The 5,951-nt window shown below is 40.3% G+C and overlaps 1 non-coding gene across 1 annotated transcript; it reads left to right on the top strand.

Annotated features, from left to right (window-relative positions):
- The first annotated feature begins 5,257 nt into the window (after positions 1-5,257).
- On the top strand, positions 5,258-5,365 carry LOC112731960 (small nucleolar RNA R71). The gene has a single exon (XR_003167707.1). It is a non-coding gene; the product is annotated as a small nucleolar RNA R71 (small nucleolar RNA).
- Positions 5,366-5,951: the final 586 nt, after the last annotated feature.

Genomic DNA, 5,951 nt, shown 5'->3' with positions numbered 1-5,951 from the left:
TCCTGCTGTCTTCATCCAATCATTCCTACTCCGTTCTATGGCAAGCTTTATGTAGGGCATCACCGTTGTCAATGGCTACATCCCATCCTCTCTGTGAAAATGGTCTAATGCGCTGTCACTGCATGGCTAATCATCTGTCGGTTCTCGATCATACTGGAATAGGATTTACTATCCTTTTGCATCTGTCACTACGCCCAGCACTCGCGAGTTTGAAGCTCGTCACAGCCATCCCTTCCCAGATCCTACTCAGAATACCACAGACAAGGTTTAGACTTTCCGGATCTCAAGAATGGCCATCCATGGGTTCTAACTTATACCACAAATATTCTAATATCTTGGACTCGGTCCTCTGTATTAGATATCTAAGAGATACTCATTCTAGCTTGTTTGCATGTAGAACGGAAGTGTTGTCAGGCACGCGTTCATAAGTGAGAATGATGATGAGTGTCACATAATCATCACATTCATCATGTTCTTGGGTGCGAATGAACATCTTAGAATAGGAATAAGCTTGAATTGAATAGAAAAACAATAATACTTTGCATTAATTCATGAGGAACAGCAGAGCTCCACACCTTAATCTATGGTGTGTATAAACTCTACCGTTGAAAATACATAAGTGATGAAGGTCCAGGCATGGCCGAATGGCCAGCCCCCAAACGTGATCTAAAGATGAAACTAAAGATGTAAATACAATAGTAAAAAGTCCTATTTGTACTAAACTAGTTACTAGGGTTTACAAAAATGAGTAAATGATGCAGACATCCACTTCTGGGACCCACTTGGTGTGTGCTTGGGCTGAGCATTGATTTTTACACGTGTAGAGGTTTTTCTTGGAGTTGAACGCCAGTTTGTAACCTGTTTCTGGCGTTTGACTCCAGAATACAGCATGGAACTGGCGTTCAACACCAGTTTGCGTCATCTAACTCGAGCAAAGTATAGACTATTAAATATTGATGAAAAGCCCTGGATGTCTACTTTCCAACGCAATTGAGAGCGCGCCATTTGGAGTTCTGTAGCTCCAGAAAATCTACTTTGAGTGCAGGGAGGTCAGAATCCAACAGCATCTGCAGTCCCTCTTCAACCTCTGAATCTGATTTTTGCTAAAGTCCCTCAATTTCAGCCAGAAAATACCTGAAATCACAGAAAAACACACAAACTCATAGTAAAGTCCAGAAATGTGATTTTTATTTAAAAACTAATAAAAATATACTAAAAATTAACTAAATCATACTAAAAACTATGTAAAAACAATGCCAAAAAGCGTATAAATTATCCGCTCATCACAACACCAAACTTAAATTGTTGCTTGTCCCCAAGCAACTGAAAATCAAATAGGATAAAAAGAAGAGAATATACTATAAATATCCAAAATATCAATGAAACTTAGCTCCGATCAGATGAGCGGGACTTGTAGCTTTTTGCCTCTTGAATAGTTTTGGCATCTCACTTTATCCATTGAAGTTCAGAATGATTGGCCTCTATAGGAACTTAGAATTCAGATAGTGTTATTGATTCTCCTATTTCAGTATATTGATTCTTGAACACAGCTACTTTATGAGTCTTGGTCGTGGCCCTAAGCACTTTGTTTTCCAGTATTACCACCGGATACATAAATGCCACAGACACATAACTGGGTGAACCTTTTCAGATTGTGACTCAGCTTTGCTAAAGTCCCCAATTAGAGGTATCCAGGGTTCTTAAGCACACTCTGTTTTTGCTTTGGACCTCGACTTTAACCGCTCAGTCTCAAGTTTTCACTTGACACCTTCACGCCACAAGCACATGGTTAGGGACAGCTTGGTTTAGCCGTTTAGGCCAGAATTTTATTCCTTTAGGCCCTCCTATCCACTGATGCTCAAAGCCTTGGATCCTTTTTATTACCCTTGCCTTTTGGTTTTAAGGGCTATTGGCTTTTTGCTCTTGCTTTTTGGTTTTAAGAGCTTTTGGCTTTTTCTGCTTGCTTTTTCTTTTTCTCTTTTTCTTTTTTTTTTTTGCTATTTTTCTTTTTTTTTTCGCAAGCTTTTGTATTCACTGCTTTTTCTTGCTTCAATAATCATTTTTATGATTTTTCAGATTATCAAATAACATGTCTCCTTTTTCCTTATTCTTCAAGAGCCAACATATTTAACATTCATAGACATCAACTTCAAAAGACATATGCACTGTTCAAGCATTCATTCAGAAAACAAAAAGTATTGTCACCACATCAAAATAATTAAACTAGTTTCAAGGATGAATTTGAAACCCTGTACTTCTTGTTCTTTTGTAATTAAAACATTTTTCATTCAAGAGAGGTGATGGATTCATATTCATAACTTTTTAAGGCATAGACACTTAGACACTAATGATCATGTAGTAAAGGCACAAACATAAATAACACATAAGGCTCAAAAACCGAAAAACAGAAAATAAATAGACAAGGAGATTAAGGAATGAGTCCACCTTAGTGAGGGTGGCGTCTTCCTCTCCTTGAAGAACCAATGGTGCTCTTGAGCTCCTCTATGTCTCTTCCTTGTCTTTCTTGCTCCTCCCTCATAACTCTTTGATCTTCTCTAATTTCATGGAGGATGATGGAGTGCTCTTGGTGCTCCACCTTTAGTTGTCCCATGTTGGAACTTAATTTTCCTAGGGAAGTGTTGATTTTCTCCCAATAATTCTATGGAGGAAAGTGCATTCCTTGAGGTATCTCAGGGATTTCATGGTGGGGAATTTCCTCATGCTCATGTTGAGGTCCATGATCTCTTGTTTGCTCCATCCTTTTCTTAGTGATGGACTTGTCCTCTTCAATGAGAATGTCTCTGGCCTTAGGTGCCCTAGATGGTTATGGAAAAACAAAAAGCAATGCTTTACCACACCAAACTTAGAAGGTTTGCTCGTCCCCGAGCAAAAGAAGAAAGAACGGATGAGAAGAAGAAGAGATGGAGGAGATGGAGGTGTGTGAATGGTTCGGCCACTGGGGGTTTAAGGTGGTTATGATGTGTGAAAAGGAAGGAGTGATGGTTTGAATTCGAGTGGGTGGGTGTATGATGGTTTTGGAGGGGAAGAGAGTTATGAAAAGGTGTGAAGAGGAGAGAAGAAGTGGTAGGGATCCTGTAGGGTCCACAGATCAAGTGGGGTCAAGGACTTAACATCCCTGCTCCAATTAGGCGTGTAAAATGCCCTTGCTATGCAATCCTGGCGTTTAACGCCAGACTGCTGCCTGTTTCTGGCGTTAAACTCCCAAATGTAGCTTGTTTCTAGCGTTTAACGCCAGGTAGATGCTTGTTTCTGGCGTTAAACGCCAGCTTGGTGCCTGTTTCTGGCGTTAAATGCCAGACAGATGCTTGTTTCTGGCGTTTAAACGCCAGACTGCTTTCCTCCAGGGTGTGCTATTTTCAATGCTGTTTTTCATTCTGTTTTTTATTTTTCAGTAGTTTTTATGACTTCACATGATCATCAACCTAATAAAACACGAAATAACAAAAACAAAATAAAATAGATATGATTAAATAACATTGGGTTGCCTCCCAATAAGCGCTTCTTTAATGTCAATAGCTTGACAGTGAGCTCTCATGGAGCCTCACAGATGTTCAGAGCATTGTTGGGACCTCCCAACACTAAACTTAGAGTTTGAATGTGGGGGTTCAACACCAAACTTAGAGTTTGGTTGTGGCCTTCCAACACCAAACTTAGAGTCTGACTGTGGGGGCTTTTGTTGACTCTGCAGTGAGAGAAGCTTTTCATGCTTCCTTTCCATGGTTACAGAAGGAGATCCTTGAGTTTTAAACACAAGGTTGTCCTTATTCAGTTGAAGGATCAATTCTCCTCTGTCCACATCAATCACAGCTCTTGCTGTGGCTAGGAAGGGTCTTCCAAGGATGATGGATTCATCCTCATCCTTCCCAGTGTCTAGGATTATGAAATTAGCAGGGATGTAAAGGCCTTTAACCTTTACTAGCACGTCCTCTACTTGTCCATAAGCCTATTTTCTTGAGTTGTCTGCCATCTTTAATGAGATTCTGGCAGCTTGCACCTCAAAGATTTCCAGTTTCTCCATTACAGAGAGTGGCATGAGGTTTATCCCTGACCCAAGGTCACATAGAGCCTTCTCAAAGGTCATGGTGCCTATGGTACAAGGTATTAAGAACTTTCCAGGATCCTGTTTCTTCTGAGGCAATGTCAGTTGATCCAGATTACTCAGTTCATTGATGAGCAAGGGAGGTTCATCTTCCCAAGTCTCATTACCAAATAATTTGGCATTCAGCTTCATGATTGCACCAAGGTACTTGGCAACTTTCTCTTCAGTGACATCTTCATTCTCTTCAGAAGAAGAATACTCATCAGAGCTCATGAATGGCATAAGGAGGTTCAATGGAATCTCTATGGTCTCTAGATGAGCCTCAGATTCCTTTGGTTCCTCAGAGGGAAACTCCTTGTTGATCACTGGACGTCCCAGGAGGTCTTCCTCACTGGGATTCACGTCCTCTCCTTCTCTTGTAGGTTCGGCCATGATGGTTAAATCAATGGCCTTGCACTCTCTTTTTGGATTCTCTTCTGTATTGCTTGGGAGAGTACTAGGAGGAGTTTCAGTGACTCTTTTACTCAGCTGGCCCACTTGTGCCTTAAAATTTCTAATGGAGGACCTTGTTTCATTCATGAAACTTAAAGTGGCCTTAGATAGATCAGAGACTATATTTGCTAAGCTAGATGGATTTTGCTCAGAATTCTCTGTCTGTTGCTGAGTGGATGACGAAAAAGGCTTGCTATTGCTAAACCTGTTTCTTCCACCATTATTAAAGCCTTGTTGAGGCTTTGGTTGATCCTTCCATGAGAAATTTGGATGATTCCTCCATCAGGGATTATAGGTGTTTCCATAGGGTTCACCCATGTAATTCACCTCTGCTATTGCAAGGTTCTCAGGATTATAAGCTTCTTCTTCTTCAGAAGATGCCTCTTTAGTACTATTGGATGATTCCTTCAATCCATTCAGACTCTGAAAGATCATATTGACTTGCTGAGTCAATATTTTATTTTGAGCCAATATAGCATTCAGAGTATCAATTTCAAGAACTCCCTTCCTCATAGGCGTCCCATTATTCACAGGATTCCTTTCAGAAGTGTACATGAACTGGTTATTTGCAACCATGTCAATGAGTTCTTGAGCTTCTGCAAGCATTTTCTTTAGGTGAATGGATCCACCTGCAGAATGGTCCAGTGACACCTTTGATAGCTCAGATAGACCATCATAGAATATATCCAAGATGGTCCATTCTGAAAGCATGTCAGAAGGACACTTTTTGGTCAGTTCCTTGTATCTCTCCCAAGCTTCATAGAGGGATTCACCTTCTTTCTATTTGAAGGTTTGAACATCCACTCTAAGCTTACTAAGCTTTTGAGGAGGAAATAACTTGGCTAAGAAAGCTGTGACCAGCTTATCCCAAGAGTTCAGGCTATCCTTAGGTTGAGAGTCCAACCATATTCTAGCTCTGTCTCTTACAGTAAATGGAAAAAGCATAAGCCTGTAGACCTCGGGATCAACCCAATTGGTCTTAACAGTATCACAGATCTGCAAGAATTCAGTTAAGAACTGAAAAGGATCTTCAGATGGAAGTCCATGAAACTTGCAGTTCTGTTGCATCAGAGAAACTAATTGAGGTTTAAGCTCAAAGTTGTTTGCTCCAATGGCAGGAATTGAGATGCTTCTTCCATGTAAATTAGAATTTGGTGCAGTAAAGTCACTAAGCATCTTCCTTGCATTGTTATTATTTTCGGCCATGTCTCCTTCTTTTTCGAAAATTTCTGTCAGATTTTCTCCAGAGAGTTGTGCTTTAGCTTCCCTTAGCTTCCTCTTCAGAGTCCTTTCAGGTTCAGGATCAGCCTCAACAAGAATGTTCTTATCCTTGTTCCTGCTCATATGAAAAAGAAGAAAACAGAAAAGAAAATATGGAATCCTCTATGTCACAGTATAG

The sequence above is a fragment of the Arachis hypogaea genome, chromosome 12 (genome assembly GCF_003086295.3).
Source record: "Arachis hypogaea cultivar Tifrunner chromosome 12, arahy.Tifrunner.gnm2.J5K5, whole genome shotgun sequence".
NCBI classification, from domain to species: domain Eukaryota; kingdom Viridiplantae; phylum Streptophyta; class Magnoliopsida; order Fabales; family Fabaceae; genus Arachis; species Arachis hypogaea.
This window is presented reverse-complemented; position numbering and strand designations above follow the sequence as displayed.